Raw genomic sequence first — 18,673 nt, 5'->3', positions numbered from 1 at the left:
AACTCTTATCGTTTTGTTTTTTAGGCTTGGGCAAACCAAGTCCTTTTTTATATAATATCTGTTCCTTCAGTCTTTATTTGTATTAATCTATTATAAAATAATATTTGCCTGAAATGCGAAATTTTTCTCTTCTAGGACGAGGTTAAAAATGGCTCTACACTTCTACTAATTCTTATATGATACGGCTCACAATTCGTTTTAGAACCCGAGCTTTATAGTCAACTTCAAAACAAACCTGCCACGATTTTAAACTATCAAAGCCGTATCTTTTACAGTCCAGTTTGTGATTGCAATTATCCATGACATTGCGTGCACTGCCCTTGTACGTTTACAGTGATTGGCACCGTGGACAGTTATTTTAATTAAAATACCTAGGCAGGGGCGTGCCAACATGAGCCAAAATTTTCCACTGGAGCGGGGGCAAAATGGCTGCCTAATGTTAAAGTCCCATAGAGTTGAACATTTGAGCGGGGGCTATCGCCCCCGCTGCCCCCGTAGTTGGCACGCCCTTGTACCTAGGCCACAGGTCCAGTTTTAAAAATATCCTTATTTCCAACACTGATCCATCTATCATTCCAGCTTTTACAATCACCCATTGCATAGACTCACTCAATAGTCTGACTAAGCATGGATTTATAATAGAAGCTTACGCTTCCTGGATATTTCACTCACCTTAAAACGCGCACAACACTTATTCCTCGTCTTAAATAGTACCAGCCTGGCACGCGCGTTTGTGACGTAGAATTTGAGGCAAATTCAGAGGGGGGTTGAAGTATTTCACGTGATCGAGTTCTAATTTTGAATAGCGCGCGCGCACGCGCGCCAAAAGAAACATTTTGCCTCAATTTCTACGTCATCAGCCCCCCCCCAGTCCCCACCCGCGCGAATTTTTGTGACATAAATGTGTTTAAAATCAAAATGCCTTACTGAAGGCTGCAGGGAAATATCCATGAAGCGTAAGCTTCTATTATAAATCCATGGCGTAAGTAAGGCAACTTAAGCCTTGGTCGAAACTAACATCTAAAATATAAATTAAAAAAGTATCTTAAGTATAGAATTTCAACCGTGACACATAATTAAACGAAAATTAGACCCGCCAGAGAAGTTTTTAATAAATATAACGTTATATTTATTGAAAAATATCAAGTTAAAGTTTCAAGGCGGTGAAATGGCAAATTAGCGTCGTCTACTGTAGAGTAATGAACAATTAGCGTCGTCTGCTGTAGAATAATCTTTTGAGGTACTTACATTTTTAATTAAATTAACATACTTAGACTTAATTAAATTTGATGAAACTTGAAAAAGGCACACCTTGAATAGTTACTTGATAATTTAAAAGTATTCCGAAAGCTAACTTTCATGTAGTTTTTAAATGATTCGATGTACAGGAGCACCAAAAACCCCATGTTATTCCTATGGGAAAATCGGCGAAAATCTGTGAATTTTCATTTAACATTACGGGAGGGTGTGGGATCTTATCTAGAAGGGCCTACCGGCCCTCTAGAATCTGCTTGGGTTTTAACAATTGAGTTCCTAGTATCGTTTCTTAATAAAAAAATTTAGAAAACTGACCTACGATACCGGGAATTGAACCCTAGCCTTCTGGGTGAAAGCCAGATATCCAAGCCACTAGACCCTATCGGATCTGCTTGCGTTTCCACTATTGAGCTTCTTCTTTCGTTTCATAGTAAAGATTTTAGAAAACTGACGTCAGATACCGGGAATTGAACAAGTGCCTTCTGGGTGAAGCCAGATATCCTAGCCACTAGACCATATCGGATCTGCTTGGGTTTTAACAATTGAGTTCCTAGTATCTTTTCTTAATAAAGAATTTAGAAAACTGACCTCAGATACCGGGAATTGAACAAGTGCCTTCTGGGTGAAGCCAGATATCCTAGCCAATAGACCATATTGGATCTGCTTGGGTTTTAACAATTGAGTTCCTAGTATCTTTTCTTAATAAAGAATTTAGAAAACTGACCTCAGATACCGGGAATTGAACAAGTGTTCTTCTGGGTGAGGGAAAGATAATCTAGCCACTAGACCATATCGGATCTGCTTGCGTTCTAACAATTAAGTTCCTAGTATCGTTTCTTAATAAAAAAGTTTAGAAAACTGACCTCTGATACCGGGAATTGTACCCGGGCCTTGTGGGTGAAAGCCAGATATCCTAGCCACTAGACCATATCGGATCTGCTTGGGTTTTAACAATTGAGTTCCTGGTATCGTTTCTTAATAAAAAAATTTAGAAAACTGACCTCCGATACCGGGAATTGAACCCGGGCCTTCTAGGTGAAAGCCAGATATCCTAGCCACTAGACCATATCGGATCTGCTTGGGTTTTAACAATTGAGTTCCTAGTATCGTTTCTTAATAAAGAATTTAGAAAACTGACCTCCGATACCGGGATCTGAACCCTGGCCTTCTGGGTGAAAGCCAGATTTCCTATCCACTAGACCATATCGGATCTGCTTGGGTTTTCACTATTGAGCTTCTTCTTTCGTTTCATAATAAAGATTTTAGAAAACTGACGTCAGATACCGGGAATTGAACAAGTGCCTTCTGGGTGAAGCCAGATATCCTAGCCACTAGACCATATCGGATCTGCTTGGGTTTTAACAATTGAGTTCCTAGTATCTTTTCTTAATAAAGAATTTAGAAAACTGTCCTCAGATACCGGGAATTGAACAAGTGCCTTCTGGGTGAAGCCAGAAATCCAAGCCAATAGACCATATTGGATCTCCTTGGGTTTTAACAATTGAGTTCCTAGTATCTTTTCTTAATAAAGAATTTAGAAAACTGACCTCAGATACCGGGAATTGAACAAGTGCCTTCTGGGTGAGGGAAAGATAATCTAGCCACTAGACCATATCGGATCTGCTTGCGTTCTAACAATTAAGTTCCTAGTATCGTTTCTTAATAAAAAAGTTTAGAAAACTGACCTCTGATACCGGGAATTGTACCCGGGCCTTGTGGGTGAAAGCCAGATATCCTAGCCACTAGACCATATCGGATCTGCTTGGGTTTTAACAATTGAGTTCCTAGTATCGTTTCTTAATAAAAAAATTTAGAAAACTGACCTCCGATACCGGGAATTGAACCCGGGCCTTCTGGGGGAAAGCCAGATATCCTAGCAACTAGACCATATCGGATCTGCTTGGGTTTTAACAATTGAGTTCCTAGTATCGTTTCTTAATAAAGAATTTAGGAAACTGACCTCCGATACCGGGATCTGAACCCTGGCCTTCTGGGTGAAAGCCAGATTTCCTATCCACTAGACCATATCGGATCTGCTTGGGTTTTCACTATTGAGCATCTTCTTTCGTTTCATAATAAAGATTTTAGAAAACTGACGTCAGATACCGGGAATTGAACAAGTGCCTTCTGGGTGAAGCCAGATATCCTAGCCACTAGACCATATCGAATCTGCTTGGGTTTTAACAATTGAGTTCCTAGTATCGTTTCTTAATAAAAAAATTTAGAAAACTGACCTCCGATACCGGGAATTGAACCCGGGCCTTCTGGGTGAAAGCCAGATATCCAAGCCACTAGACCATATCGGATGTGCTTGAGTTTTCACCATTGAGCTTCTTCTTTCGTTTCATAATAAAGACTTTAGAAAACTGACGTCAGATACCGGGAATTGAACAAGTGCCTTCTGGGTGAAGCCAGATATCCTAGCCACTAGACCATATCGGATCTGCTTGGGTTTTAACAATTGAGTTCCTAGTATCTTTTCTTAATAAAGAATTTAGAAAACTGACCTCAGATACCTGGAATTGAACAAGTGCCTTCTGGGTGAAGCCAGATATCCTAGCCAATAGACCATATTGGATCTGCTTGGGTTTTAACAATTGAGTTCCTAGTATCTTTTCTTAATAAAGAATTTAGAAAACTGACCTCAGATACCGGGAATTGAACAAGTGCCTTCTGGGTGAGGGAAAGATAATCTAGCCACTAGACCATATCGGATCTGCTTGCGTTCTAACAATTAAGTTCCTAGTATCGTTTCTTAATAAAAAAGTTTAGAAAACTGACCTCTGATACCGGGAATTGTACCCGGGCCTTGTAGTTGAAAGCCAGATATCCTAGCCACTAGACCATATCGGATTTGCTTGGGTTTTAACAATTGAGTTCCTAGTATCGTTTCTTAATAAAAAAATTTAGAAAACTGACCTCCGATACCGGGAATTGAACCCGGGCCTTGTGGGTGAAAGCCAGATATCCTAGCCACTAGACCATATCGGATCTGCTTGGGTTTCCACTATTGAGCTTCTTCTTTCGTTTCATAATAAAGATTTTAGAAAACTGACGTCAGATACCGGGAATTGAACAAGTGCCTTCTGGGTGAAGCCAGATATCCTAGCCACTAGATCATATCGGATCTGCTTGGGTTTTAACAATTGAGTTCCTAGTATCGTTTCTTAATAAAAAAAGTTTAGAAAACTGACCTCCAATACCGGGAATTGAACCCGGGCCTTCTGGGTGAAAGCCAGATATCCTAGCCACTAGACCATATCGTATCTGCTTGGGTTTCCACTATTGAGCTTCTTCTTTCGTTTCATAATAAAGATTTTAGAAAACTGACGTCAGATACCGGGAATTGAACAAGTGCCTTCTGGGTGAAGCCAGATATCCTAGCCACTAGACCATATCTGATCTGCTTGGGTTTTAACAATTGAGTTCCTAGTATCTTTTCTTAATAAAGAATTTAGAAAACTGACCTCAGATACCGGGAATTGAACAAGTGCCTTCTGGGTGAGGGAAAGATAATATAGCCACTAGACCATATCGGATCTGCTTGGGTTCTAACAATTAAGTTCCTAGTATCGTTTCTTAATAAAAATATTTAGAAAACTGACCTCTGATACCGGGAATTGTACCCGGGCCTTCTGGGTGAAAGCCAGATATCCTAGCCACTAGACCATATCGGATCTGCTTGAGTTTTCACCATTGTTGCTTCTTCTATCGTTTCATAATAAAGATTTTAGAAAACTGACGTCAGATACCGGGAATTGAACAAGTGCCTTCTGGGTGAAGCCAGATATCCTAGCCACTAGATCATATCGGATCTGCTTGGGTTTTAACAATTGAGTTCCTAGTATCGTTTCTTAATAAAAAAATTTAGAAAACTGACCTCCAATACCGGGAATTGTACCCGGGCCTTCTGGGTGAAAGCCAGATATCCTAGCCACTAGACCATATCGGATCTGCTTGGGTTTTAACAATTGAGTTCCTAGTATCTTTTCTTAATAAAGAATTTAGAAAACTGTCCTCAGATACCGGGAATTGAACAAGTGCCTTCTGGGTGAAGCCAGAAATCCTAGCCAATAGACCATATTGGATCTCCTTGGGTTTTAACAATTGAGTTCCTAGTATCTTTTCTTAATAAAGAATTTAGAAAACTAACCTCAGATACCGGGAATTGAACAAGTGCCTTCTGGGTGAGGGAAAGATAATCTAGCCACTAGACCATATCGGATCTGCTTGCGTTCTAACAATTAAGTTCCTAGTATCGTTTCTTAATAAAAAAGTTTAGAAAACTGACCTCTGATACCGGGAATTGTACCCGGGCCTTGTGGGTGAAAGCCAGATATCCTAGCCACTAGACCATATCGGATCTGCTTGGGTTTTAACAATTGAGTTCCTAGTATCGTTTCTTAATAAAAAAATTTAGAAAACTGACCTCCGATACCGGGAATTGAACCCGGGCCTTCTGGGGGAAAGCCAGATATCCTAGCAACTAGACCATATCGGATCTGCTTGGGTTTTAACAATTGAGTTCCTAGTATCGTTTCTTAATAAAGAATTTAGGAAACTGACCTCCGATACCGGGATCTGAACCCTGGCCTTCTGGGTGAAAGCCAGATTTCCTATCCACTAGACCATATCGGATCTGCTTGGGTTTTCACTATTGAGCTTCTTCTTTCGTTTCATAATAAAGATTTTAGAAAACTGACGTCAGATACCGGGAATTGAACAAGTGCCTTCTGGGTGAAGCCAGATATCCTAGCCACTAGACCATATCGAATCTGCTTGGGTTTTAACAATTGAGTTCCTAGTATCGTTTCTTAATAAAAAAATTTAGAAAACTGACCTCCGATACCGGGAATTGAACCCGGGCCTTCTGGGTGAAAGCCAGATATCCTAGCCACTAGACCATATCGGATGTGCTTGAGTTTTCACCATTGAGCTTCTTCTTTCGTTTCATAATAAAGACTTTAGAAAACTGACGTCAGATACCGGGAATTGAACAAGTGCCTTCTGGGTGAAGCCAGATATCCTAGCCACTAGACCATATCGGATCTGCTTGGGTTTTAACAATTGAGTTCCTAGTATCTTTTCTTAATAAAGAATTTAGAAAACTGACCTCAGATACCTGGAATTGAACAAGTGCCTTCTGGGTGAAGCCAGATATCCTAGCCAATAGACCATATTGGATCTGCTTGGGTTTTAACAATTGAGTTCCTAGTATCTTTTCTTAATAAAGAATTTAGAAAACTGACCTCAGATACCGGGAATTGAACAAGTGCCTTCTGGGTGAGGGAAAGATAATCTAGCCACTAGACCATATCGGATCTGCTTGCGTTCTAACAATTAAGTTCCTAGTATCGTTTCTTAATAAAAAAGTTTAGAAAACTGACCTCTGATACCGGGAATTGTACCCGGGCCTTGTAGGTGAAAGCCAGATATCCTAGCCACTAGACCATATCGGATTTGCTTGGGTTTTAACAATTGAGTTCCTAGTATCGTTTCTTAATAAAAAAATTTAGAAAACTGACCTCCGATACCGGGAATTGAACCCGGGCCTTCTGGGTGAAAGCCAGATATCCTAGCCACTAGACCATATCGGATCTGCTTGGGTTTTAACAATTGAGTTCCTAGTATCGTTTCTTAATAAAAAAATTTAGAAAACTGACCTCCGATACCGGGAATTGAACCCGGGCCTTCTGGGTGAAAGCCAGATATCCTAGCCACTAGACCATATCGGATCTGCTTGGGTTTCCACTATTGAGCTTCTTCTTTCGTTTCATAATAAAGATTTTAGAAAACTGACGTCAGATACCGGGAATTGAACAAGTGCCTTCTGGGTGAAGCCAGATATCCTAGCCACTAGATCATATCGGATCTGCTTGGGTTTTAACAATTGAATTCCTAGTATCGTTTCTTAATAAAAAAAATTTAGAAAACTGACCTCCAATACCGGGAATTGAACCCGGGCCTTCTGGGTGAAAGCCAGATATCCTAGCCACTAGACCATATCGTATCTGCTTGGGTTTCCACTATTGAGCTTCTTCTTTCGTTTCATAATAAAGATTTTAGAAAACTGACGTCAGATACCGGGAATTGAACAAGTGCCTTCTGGGTGAAGCCAGATATCCTAGCCACTAGACCATATCTGATCTGCTTGGGTTTTAACAATTGAGTTCCTAGTATCTTTTCTTAATAAAGAATTTAGAAAACTGACCTCAGATACCGGGAATTGAACAAGTGCCTTCTGGGTGAGGGAAAGATAATATAGCCACTAGACCATATCGGATCTGCTTGGGTTCTAACAATTAAGTTCCTAGTATCGTTTCTTAATAAAAATATTTAGAAAACTGACCTCTGATACCGGGAATTGTACCCGGGCCTTCTGGGTGAAAGCCAGATATCCTAGCCACTAGACCATATCGGATCTGCTTGAGTTTTCACCATTGTTGCTTCTTCTATCGTTTCATAATAAAGATTTTAGAAAACTGACGTCAGATACCGGGAATTGAACAAGTGCATTCTGGGTGAAGCCAGATATCCTAGCCAATAGACCATATTGGATCTGCTTGGGTTTTAACAATTGAGTTCCTAGTATCTTTTCTTAATAAAGAATTTAGAAAACTGACCTCAGATACCGGGAATTGAACAAGTGCCTTCTGGGTGAGGGAAAGATAATCTAGCCACTAGACCATATCGGATCTGCTTGGGTTCTAACAATTAAGTTCCTAGTATCGTTTCTTAATAAAAAATATTTAGAAAAAAGACCTCTGATACCGGGAATTGTACCCGGGCCTTCTGGGTGAAGCCAGATATCCTAGCCACTAGACCATATCGGATCTGCTTGAGTTTTCACCATTGTTGCTTCTTCTATCGTTTCATAATAAAGATTTTAGAAAACTGACGTCAGATACCGGGAATTGAACAAGTGCCTTCTGGGTGAAGCCAGATATCCTAGCCACTAGATCATATCGGATCTGCTTGGGTTTTAACAATTGAGTTCCTAGTATCGTTTCTTAATAAAAAAATTTAGAAAACTGACCTCCAATACCGGGAATTGAACCCGGGCCTTCTGGGTGAAAGCCAGATATCCTAGCCACTAGACCATATCGGATCTGCTTGGGTTTCCACTATTGAGCTTCTTCTTTCGTTTCATAATAAAGATTTTAGAAAACTGACGTCAGATACCGGGAATTGAACAAGTGCCTTCTGGGTGAAGCCAGATATCCTAGCCACTAGATCATATCGGATCTGCTTGGGTTTTAACAATTGAGTTCCTAGTATCGTTTCTTAATAAAAAAAATTTAGAAAACTGACCTCCAATACCGGGAATTGAACCCGGGCCTTCTGGGTGAAAGCCAGATATCCTAGCCACTAGACCATATCGTATCTGCTTGGGTTTCCACTATTGAGCTTCTTCTTTCGTTTCATAATAAAGATTTTAGAAAACTGACGTCAGATACCGGGAATTGAACAAGTGCCTTCTGGGTGAAGCCAGATATCCTAGCCACTAGACCATATCTGATCTGCTTGGGTTTTAACAATTGAGTTCCTAGTATCTTTTCTTAATAAAGAATTTAGAAAACTGACCTCAGATACCGGGAATTGAACAAGTGCCTTCTGGGTGAGGGAAAGATAATATAGCCACTAGACCATATCGGATCTGCTTGGGTTCTAACAATTAAGTTCCTAGTATCGTTTTTTAATAAAAATATTTAGAAAACTGACCTCTGATACCGGGAATTGTACCCGGGCCTTCTGGGTGAAAGCCAGATATCCTAGCCACTAGACCATATCGGATCTGCTTGAGTTTTCACCATTGTTGCTTCTTCTATCGTTTCATAATAAAGATTTTAGAAAACTGACGTCAGATACCGGGAATTGAACAAGTGCCTTCTGGGTGAAGCCAGATATCCTAGCCACTAGATCATATCGGATCTGCTTGGGTTTTAACAATTGAGTTCCTAGTATCGTTTCTTAATAAAAAAATTTAGAAAACTGACCTCCAATACCGGGAATTGTACCCGGGCCTTCTGGGTGAAAGCCAGATATCCTAGCCACTAGACCATATCGGATCTGCTTGAGTTTTCACCATTGTTGCTTCTTCTATCGTTTCATAATAAAGATTTTAGAAAACTGACGTCAGATACCGGGAATTGAACAAGTGCCTTCTGGGTGAAGCCAGATATCCTAGCCACTAGATCATATCGGATCTGCTTGGGTTTTAACAATTGAGTTCCTAGTATCGTTTCTTAATAAAAAAATTTAGAAAACTGACCTCCAATACCGGGAATTGAACCCGGGCCTTCTGGGTGAAAGCCAGATATCCTAGCCACTAGACCATGTTGGATCTGCTTGGGTTTCCACTATTGAGCTTCTTCTTTCGTTTCATAATAAAGATTTTAGAAAACTGACGTCAGATACCGGGAATTGAACAAGTGCCTTCTGGGTGAAGCCAGATATCCTAGCCACTAGACCATATCTGATCTGCTTGGGTTTTAACAATTGAGTTCCTAGTATCTTTTCTTAATAAAGAATTTAGAAAACTGACCTCAGATACCGGGAATTGAACAAGTGCCTTCTGGGTGAGGGAAAGATAATATAGCCACTAGACCATATCTGATCTGCTTGGGTTCTAACAATTAAGTTCCTAGTATCTTTTCTTAATAAAGAATTTAGAAAACTGACGTCAGATACCGGGAATTGAACAAGTGCCTTCTGGGTGAAGCCAGATATCCTAGCCACTAGACCATATCTGATCTGCTTGGGTTTTAACAATTGAGTTCCTAGTATCTTTTCTTAATAAAGAATTTAGAAAACTGACCTCAGATACCGGGAATTGAACAAGTGCCTTCTGGGTGAGGGAAAGATAATCTAGCCACTAGACCATATCGGATCTGCTTGGGTTCTAACAATTAAGTTCCTAGTATCGTTTCTTAATAAAAATATTTAGAAAACTGACCTCTGATACCGGGAATTGTACCCGGGCCTTCTGGGTGAAAGCCAGATATCCTAGCCACTAGACCATATCGGATCTGCTTGAGGTTTCACCATTGTTGCTTCTTCTATCGTTTCATAATAAAGATTTTAGAAAACTGACCTCAGATACCGGGAATTGAACAAGTACCTTCTGGGTGAAGCCAGATATCCTAGCCACTAGACCATATCGGATCTGCTTGGGTTCTAACAATTAAGTTCCTAGTATCGTTTCTTAATAAAAATATTTAGAAAACTGACCTCTGATACCGGGAATTGTACCCGGGCCTTCTGTGTGAAAGCCAGATTTCCTATCCACTAGACCATATCGGATCTGCTTGAGTTTTCACCATTGAGCTTCTTCTTTCGTTTCATAATAAAGAATTTAGAAAACTGACCTCAGATACCGGGAATTGAACAAGTGCCTTCTGGGTGAGGGAAAGAAAATCTAGCCACTAGACCATATCGGATCTGCTTGCGTTCTAACAATTAAGTTCCTAGTATCGTTTCTTAATAAAAAAATTTAGAAAACTGACCTCTGATACCGGGAATTGTACCCGGGCCTTGTGGGTGAAAGCCAGATATCCTAGCCACTAGACCATATCGGATCTGCTTGGGTTTCCACTATTGAGCTTCTTCTTTCGTTTCATAATAAAGATTTTAGAAAACTGACGTCAGATACCGGGAATTGAACAAGTGCCTTCTGGGTGAAGCCAGATATCCTAGCCAATAGACCATATCGGATCTGCTTGGGTTTTAACAATTGAGTTCCTAGTATCGTTTCTTAATAAAAAAATTTAGAAAACTGACCTCCGATACCGGGAATTGTACCCGGGCCTTCTGGGTGAAAGCCAGATATCCTAGCCACTAGACCATATCGGATCTGCTTGAGTTTTCACCATTGTTGCTTCTTCTATCGTTTCATAATAAAGATTTTAGAAAACTGACGTCAGATACCGGGAATTGAACAAGTGCCTTCTGGGTGAAGCCAGATATCCTAGCCAATAGACAATATTGGATCTGCTTGGGTTTTAACAATTGAGTTCCTAGAATCTTTTCTTAATAAAGAATTTAGAAAACTGATCTCAGATACCGGGAATTGAACAAGTGCCTTCTGGGTGAGGGAAAGATAATCTAGCCACTAGACCATATCGGATCTGCTTGCGTTCTAACAATTAAGTTCCTAGTATCGTTTCTTAATAAAAAAATTTAGAAAACTGACCTCTGATACCGGGAATTGTACCCGGGCCTTGTGGGTGAAAGCCAGATATCCTAGCCACTAGACCATATCGGATCTGCTTGGGTTTCCACTATTGAGCTTCTTCTTTCGTTTCATAATAAAGATTTTAGAAAACTGACGTCAGATACCGGGAATTGAACAAGTGCCTTCTGGGTGAAGCCAGATATCCTAGCCAATAGACCATATTGGATCTGCTTGGGTTTTAACAATTGAGTTCCTAGTATATTTTCTTAATAGAGAATTTAGAAAACTGACCTCAGATACCGGGAATTGAACAAGTGCCTTCTGGGTGAGGGAAAGATAATCTAGCCACTAGACCATATCGGATCTGCTTGCGTTCTAACAATTAAGTTCCTAGTATCGTTTCTTAATAAAAAAAATTTGAAAACTGACCTCTGATACCGGGAATTGTACCCGGGCCTTGTGGGTGAAAGCCAGATATCCTAGCCACTAGACCATATCGGATCTACTTGGGTTTCCACTATTGAGCTTCTTCTTTCGTTTCATAATAAAGATTTTAGAAAACGGACGTCAGATACCGGGAATTGAACAAGTGCCTTCTGGTTGAAGCCAGATATCGTAGCCACTAGACCAAATCGGATCTGCTTGGGTTTTAACAATTGAGTTCCTAGTATCGTTTCTTAATAAAAAATTTAGAAAACTGACCTCCGATACCGGGATCTGAACCCGGTTCTTCTGGGTGAAAGCCAGATTTCCTATCCACTAGACCATATCGGATGTGCTTGAGTTTTCACCATTGAGCTTCTTCTTTCGTTTCATAATAAAGATTTTAGAAAACTCAAGTCAGATACCGGGAATTGAACAAGTGCCTTCTGGGTGAAGCCAGATATCGTAGCCACTAGACCAAATCGGATCTGCTTGGGTTTTAACAATTGAGTTCCTAGTATCGTTTCTTAATAAAGAATTTAGAAAACTGACCTCCGATACCGGGATCTGAACCCTGGCCTTCTGGGTGAAAGCCAGATTTCCTATCCACTAGACCATATCGGATTTGCTTGGGTTTTCACTATTGAGCTTCTTCTTTCGTTTCATAATAAAGATTTTAGAAAACTGACGTCAGATACCGGGAATTGATCAAGTGCCTTCTGGGTGAAGCCAGATATCCTAGCCACTAGACCATATCGGATCTGCTTGGGTTTTAACAATTGAGTTCCTAGTATCTTTTCTTAATAAAGAATTTAGAAAACTGACCTCCGATACCGGGATCTGAACCCTGGCCTTCTGGGTGAAAGCCAGATTTCCTATCCACTAGACCATATCGGATCTGCTTGGGTTTTCACTATTGAGCTTCTTCTTTCGTTTCATAATAAAGATTTTAGAAAACTGACGTCAGATACCGGGAATTGATCAAGTGCCTTCTGGGTGAAGCCAGATATCCTAGCCACTAGACCATATCGGATCTGCTAGGGTTTTAACAATTAAGTTCCTAGTATCTTTTCTTAATAAAGAATTTAGAAAACTGACCTCAGATACCGGGAACTGAACAAGTGCCTTCTGGGTGAGGGAAAGATAATCTAGCCACTAGACCATATCGGATCTGCTTGGGTTCTAACAATTAAGTTCCTAGTATCGTTTCTTAATAAAAATATTTAGAAAACTGACCTCTGATACCGGGAATTGTACCCGGGCCTTCTGGGTGAAAGCCAGATATCCTAGCCACTAGACCATATCGGATCTGCTTGATTTTTCACCATTGTTGCTTCTTCTATCGTTTCATAATAAAGATTTTAGAAAACTGACCTCAGATACCGGGAATTGAACAAGTACCTTCTGGGTGAAGCCAGATATCCTAGCCACTAGACCATATCGGATCTGCTTGGGTTCTAACAATTAAGTTCCTAGTATCGTTTCTTAATAAAAATATTTAGAAAACTGACCTCTGATACCGGGAATTGTACCCGGGCCTTCTGTGTGAAAGCCAGATTTCCTATCCACTAGACCATATCGGATCTGCTTGAGTTTTCACCATTGAGCTTCTTCTTTCGTTTCATAATAAAGAATTTAGAAAACTGACCTCAGATACCGGGAATTGAACAAGTGCCTTCTGGGTGAGGGAAAGAAAATCTAGCCACTAGACCATATCGGATCTGCTTGCGTTCTAACAATTAAAATCCTAGTATCGTTTCTTAATAAAAAAATTTAGAAAACTGACCTCTGATACCGGGAATTGAACAAGTACCTTCTGGGTGAAAGCCAGATATCCTAGCCACTAGACCATATCGGATCTGCTTGGGTTTTAACAATTGAGTTCCTAGTATCGTTTCTTAATAAAAAAATTTAGAAAACTGACCTCCGATACCGGGAATTGAACCCGGGCCTTCTGGGTGAAAGCCAGATATCCTAGCCACTAGACCATATCGGATCTGCTTGAGTTTCCACCATTGAGCTTCTTCTTTCGTTTCTTAATAAAGATTTTAGAAAACTGACGTCAGATAACGGGAATTGAACAAGTGCCTTCTGGGTGAAGCCAGATATCCTAGCCAATAGACAATATTGGATCTGCTTGGGTTTTAACAATTGAGTTCCTAGAATCTTTTCTTAATAAAGAATTTAGAAAACTGATCTCAGATACCGGGAATTGAACAAGTGCCTTCTGGGTGAGGGAAAGATAATCTAGCCACTAGACCATATCGGATCTGCTTGCGTTCTAACAATTAAGTTCCTAGTATCGTTTCTTAATAAAAAAATTTAGAAAACTGACCTCTGATACCGGGAATTGTACCCGGGCCTTGTGGGTGAAAGCCAGATATCCTAGCCACTAGACCATATCGGATCTGCTTGGGTTTCCACTATTGAGCTTCTTCTTTCGTTTCATAATAAAGATTTTAGAAAACTGACGTCAGATACCGGGAATTGAACAAGTGCCTTCTGGGTGAAGCCAGATATCCTAGCCAATAGACCATATTGGATCTGCTTGGGTTTTAACAATTGAGTTCCTAGTATATTTTCTTAATAAAGAATTTAGAAAACTGACCTCAGATACCGGGAATTGAACAAGTGCCTTCTGGGTGAGGGAAAGATAATCTAGCCACTAGACCATATCGGATCTGCTTGCGTTCTAACAATTAAGTTCCTAGTATCGTTTCTTAATAAAAAAATTTTGAAAACTGACCTCTGATACCGGGAATTGTACCCGGGCCTTGTGGGTGAAAGCCAGATATCCTAGCCACTAGACCATATCGGATCTACTTGGGTTTTAACAATTGAGTTCCTAGTATCGTTTCTTAATAAAAAATTTAGAAAACTGACCTCCGATACCGGGATCTGAACCCGGTTCTTCTGGGTGAAAGCCAGATTTCCTATCCACTAGACCATATCGGATGTGCTTGAGTTTTCACCATTGAGCTTCTTCTTTCGTTTCATAATAAAGATTTTAGAAAACTAAAGTCAGATACCGGGAATTGAACAAGTGCCTTCTGGGTGAAGCCAGATATCGTAGCCACTAGACCAAATCGGATCTGCTTGGGTTTTAACAATTGAGTTCCTAGTATCGTTTCTTAATAAAGAATTTAGAAAACTGACCTCCGATACCGGGATCTGAACCCTGGCCTTCTGGGAGAAAGCCAGATTTCCTATCCACTAGACCATATCGGATCTGCTTGGGTTTTCACTATTGAGCTTCTTCTTTCGTTTCATAATAAAGATTTTAGAAAACTGACGTCAGATACCGGGAATTGATCAAGTGCCTTCTGGGTGAAGCCAGATATCCTAGCCACTAGACCATATCGGATCTGCTTGGGTTTTAACAATTGAGTTCCTAGTATCTTTTCTTAATAAAGAATTTAGAAAACTGACCTCCGATACCGGGATCTGAACCCTGGCCTTCTGGGTGAAAGCCAGATTTCCTATCCACTAGACCATATCGGATCTGCTTGGGTTTTCACTATTGAGCTTCTTCTTTCGTTTCATAATAAAGATTTTAGAAAACTGACGTCAGATACCGGGAATTGATCAAGTGCCTTCTGGGTGAAGCCAGATATCCTAGCCACTAGACCATATCGGATCTGCTAGGGTTTTAACAATTAAGTTCCTAGTATCTTTTCTTAATAAAGAATTTAGAAAACTGACCTCAGATACCGGGAACTGAACAAGTGCCTTCTGGGTGAGGGAAAGATAATCTAGCCACTAGACCATATCGGATCTGCTAGGGTTCTAACAATTAAGTTCCTAGTATCGTTTCTTAATAAAAATATTTAGAAAACTGACCTCTGATACCGGGAATTGTACCCGGGCCTTCTGGGTGAAAGCCAGATATCCTAGCCACTAGACCATATCGGATCTGCTTGAGTTTTCACCATTGTTGCTTCTTCTATCGTTTCATAATTAAGATTTTAGAAAACTGACGTCAGATACCGGGAATTGAACAAGTGCCTTCTGGGTGAAGCCAGATATCGTAGCCACTAGACCATATCGGATCTGCTTGGGTTTTAACAATTGAGTTCCTAGTATCGTTTCTCATTAAAGAATTTAGAAAACTGACCTCCGATACCGGGATCTGAACCCGGGCCTTCTGGGTGAAAGCCAGATTTCCTATCCACTAGACCATATCGGATCTGCTTGAGTTTTCACCATTGAGCTTCTTCTTTCGTTTCATAATAAAGATTTTAGAAAACGGACGTCAGATACCGGGAATTGAACAAGTGCCTTCTGGGTGAGGGAAAGATAATCTAGCCACTAGGCCATATCGGATCTGCTTGGGTTTTCACCATTGTTGCTTCTTCTATCGTTTCATAATAAAGATTTTAGAAAACGGACGTCAGATACCGGGAATTGAACAAGTGCCTTCTGGGTGAAGCCAGATATTGTAGCCACTAGACCATATCGGATCTGCTTGGGTTTTAACAATTGAGTTCCTAGTATCGTTTTTTAATAAAGAATTTAGAAAACTGACCTCCGATACCGGGATCTGAACCCTGGCCTTCTGGGTGAAAGCCAGATTTCCTATCCACTAGACCATATCGGATCTGCTTGGGTTTTCACTATTGAGCTTCTTCTTTCGTTTCATAATAAAGATTTTAGAAAACTGACGTCAGATACCGGGAATTGAACAAGTGCCTTCTGGGTGAAGCCAGATATCCTAGCCACTAGACCATATTGGATCTGCTTGGGTTTTAACAATTGAGTTCCTAGTATCTTTTCTTAATAAAGAATTTAGAAAACTGACCTCAGATACCGGGAATTGAACAAGTGCCTTCTGGGTGAGGGAAAGATAATCTAGCCACTAGACCATATCGGATCTGCTTGGGTTCTAACAATTAAGTTCCTAGTATCGTTTCTTAATAAAAAATATTTAGAAAACTGACCTCTGATACCGGGAATTGTACCCGGGCCTTCTGGGTGAAAGCCAGATATCCTAGCCACTAGACCATATCGGAACTGCTTGATTTTTCAATATTGAGCTTCTTCTTTCGTTTCATAATAAAGATTTTAGAAAACTGACGTCAGATACCGGGAATTGAACAAGTGCCATCTGGGTGAAGCCAGATATCGTAGCCACTAGACCATATCGGATCTGCTTGGGTTTTAACAATTGAGTTCCTAGTATCGTTTCTTAATAAAAAAATTTAGAAAACTGACCTCCGATACCGGGAATTCAACCCGGGCCTTGTGGGTGAGGGAAAGATAATCTAGCCACTAGACCATATAGGATCTGCTTGAGTTCTAACAATTAAGTTCCTAGTATCGTTTCTTAATAAAAAAATTTAGAAAACTGACCTCTGATACCGGGAATTGTACCCGGGCCTTGTGGGTGAAAGCCAGATATCCTAGCCACTAGACCATATCGGATCTGCTTGGGTTTCCACTATTGAGCTTCTTCTTTCGTTTCATAATAAAGATTTTAGAAAACTGACGTCAGATACCGGGAATTGAACAAGAGCCTTCTGGGTGAAGCCAGATATCCTAGCCACTAGACCATATCGGATCTGCTTGGGTTTTAACAATTGAGTTCCTAGTATCTTTTCTTAATAAATAATTTAGAAAACTGACCTCAGATACCGGGAATTGAACAAGTGCCTTCTGGGTGAGGGAAAGATAATCTAGCCACTAGACCATATCGGATCTGCTTGCGTTCTAACAATTAAGTTCCTAGTATCGTTTCTTAATAAAAAAATTTAGAAAACTGACCTCTGATACCAGGAATTGTACCCGGGCCTTGTGGGTGAAAGGCAGATATCCTAGCCACTAGACCATATCGGATCTGCTCGGGTTTTAACAATTGAGTTCCTAGTTTCGTTTCTTAATAAAAAATTTAGAAAACTGACCTCCGATACCGGGAATTGAACCCGGGCCTTCTGGGTGAAAGCCAGATATCCTAGCCACTAGACCATATCGGATCTGCTTGGGTTTCCACTATTAAGCTTCTTCTTTCGTTTCATAATAAAGATTTTAGAAAACTGACGTCAGATACCGGGAATTGAACAAGTGCATTCTGGGTGAAGCCAGATATCCTAGCCAATAGACCATATTGGATCTGCTTGGGTTTTAACAATTGAGTTCCTAGTATCTTTTCTTAATAAAGAATTTAGAAAACTGACCTCAGATACCGGGAATTGAACAAGTGCCTTCTGGGTGAGGGAAAGATAATCTAGCCACTAGACCATATCGGATCTGCTTGCGTTCTAACAATTAAGTTCCTAGTATCGTTTCTTAATAAAAAAATTTAGAAATCTGACCTCTGATACCGGGAATTGTACCCGGGCCTTGTGGGTGAAAGCCAGATATCCTAGCCACTAGACCATATCGGATCTGCTTGGGTTTCCACTATTGAGCTTCTTCTTTCGTTTCATAATAAAGATTTTAGAAAACTGACCTCTGATACCGGGAATTGTACCCGGGCCTTGTGGGTGAAAGCCAGATATCCTAGCCACTAGACCATATCGGATCTGCTTGGGTTTTAACAATTGAGTTCCTAGTATCGTTTCTTAATAAAAAAATTTAGAAAACTGACCTCTGATACCGGGAATTGAACCCGGGCCTTCTGGGTGAAAGCCAGATATCCTCGCCACTAGACCATATCGGAACTGCTTGATTTTTCACAATTGAGCTTCTTCTTTCGTTTCATAATAAAGATTTTAGAAAACTGACGTCAGATACCGGGAATTGAACAAGTGCCTTCTGGGTGAAGCCAGATATCCTAGCCACTAGACCATATCGGATCTGCTTGAGTTTTCACCATTGAGCTTC

At 40.3% G+C, this 18,673-nt stretch overlaps 11 non-coding genes across 11 annotated transcripts; all 11 read right to left on the bottom strand.

Moving 5' to 3' along the window:
* Positions 1 to 2,258: 2,258 nt before the first annotated feature.
* Positions 2,259 to 2,330, bottom strand: TRNAE-UUC (transfer RNA glutamic acid (anticodon UUC)). Its single transcript has one exon. It is a non-coding gene; the product is annotated as a tRNA-Glu (tRNA).
* A 1,161-nt stretch (positions 2,331 to 3,491) lies between these two features.
* TRNAE-UUC (transfer RNA glutamic acid (anticodon UUC)) lies at positions 3,492 to 3,563 on the bottom strand. Its single transcript has one exon. It is a non-coding gene; the product is annotated as a tRNA-Glu (tRNA).
* A 613-nt stretch (positions 3,564 to 4,176) lies between these two features.
* Positions 4,177 to 4,248, bottom strand: TRNAE-UUC (transfer RNA glutamic acid (anticodon UUC)). The gene has a single exon. It is a non-coding gene; the product is annotated as a tRNA-Glu (tRNA).
* A 1,849-nt stretch (positions 4,249 to 6,097) lies between these two features.
* TRNAE-UUC (transfer RNA glutamic acid (anticodon UUC)) lies at positions 6,098 to 6,169 on the bottom strand. Its single transcript has one exon. It is a non-coding gene; the product is annotated as a tRNA-Glu (tRNA).
* Positions 6,170 to 6,782: 613 nt separating this feature from the next.
* TRNAE-UUC (transfer RNA glutamic acid (anticodon UUC)) lies at positions 6,783 to 6,854 on the bottom strand. Its single transcript has one exon. It is a non-coding gene; the product is annotated as a tRNA-Glu (tRNA).
* A 66-nt stretch (positions 6,855 to 6,920) lies between these two features.
* On the bottom strand, positions 6,921 to 6,992 carry TRNAE-UUC (transfer RNA glutamic acid (anticodon UUC)). Its single transcript has one exon. It is a non-coding gene; the product is annotated as a tRNA-Glu (tRNA).
* Positions 6,993 to 8,293: 1,301 nt separating this feature from the next.
* TRNAE-UUC (transfer RNA glutamic acid (anticodon UUC)) lies at positions 8,294 to 8,365 on the bottom strand. The gene has a single exon. It is a non-coding gene; the product is annotated as a tRNA-Glu (tRNA).
* Positions 8,366 to 9,529: 1,164 nt separating this feature from the next.
* On the bottom strand, positions 9,530 to 9,601 carry TRNAE-UUC (transfer RNA glutamic acid (anticodon UUC)). Its single transcript has one exon. It is a non-coding gene; the product is annotated as a tRNA-Glu (tRNA).
* Positions 9,602 to 13,778: 4,177 nt separating this feature from the next.
* Positions 13,779 to 13,850, bottom strand: TRNAE-UUC (transfer RNA glutamic acid (anticodon UUC)). The gene has a single exon. It is a non-coding gene; the product is annotated as a tRNA-Glu (tRNA).
* Positions 13,851 to 17,751: 3,901 nt separating this feature from the next.
* Positions 17,752 to 17,823, bottom strand: TRNAE-UUC (transfer RNA glutamic acid (anticodon UUC)). Its single transcript has one exon. It is a non-coding gene; the product is annotated as a tRNA-Glu (tRNA).
* Positions 17,824 to 18,437: 614 nt separating this feature from the next.
* Positions 18,438 to 18,509, bottom strand: TRNAE-UUC (transfer RNA glutamic acid (anticodon UUC)). The gene has a single exon. It is a non-coding gene; the product is annotated as a tRNA-Glu (tRNA).
* Between the last annotated feature and the right edge of the window lie 164 nt (positions 18,510 to 18,673).

The sequence above is a fragment of the Phalangium opilio genome, unplaced genomic scaffold, assembly GCF_054372755.1.
Source record: "Phalangium opilio isolate 3A_F unplaced genomic scaffold, DU_Popi_V2 ptg000039l_1, whole genome shotgun sequence".
In the NCBI taxonomy this organism is placed as follows: Eukaryota; Metazoa; Arthropoda; class Arachnida; order Opiliones; family Phalangiidae; genus Phalangium; species Phalangium opilio.
The sequence above is the reverse complement of the archived record's forward strand: the minus strand, read 5'-3'. Positions and strand labels throughout refer to the sequence as shown.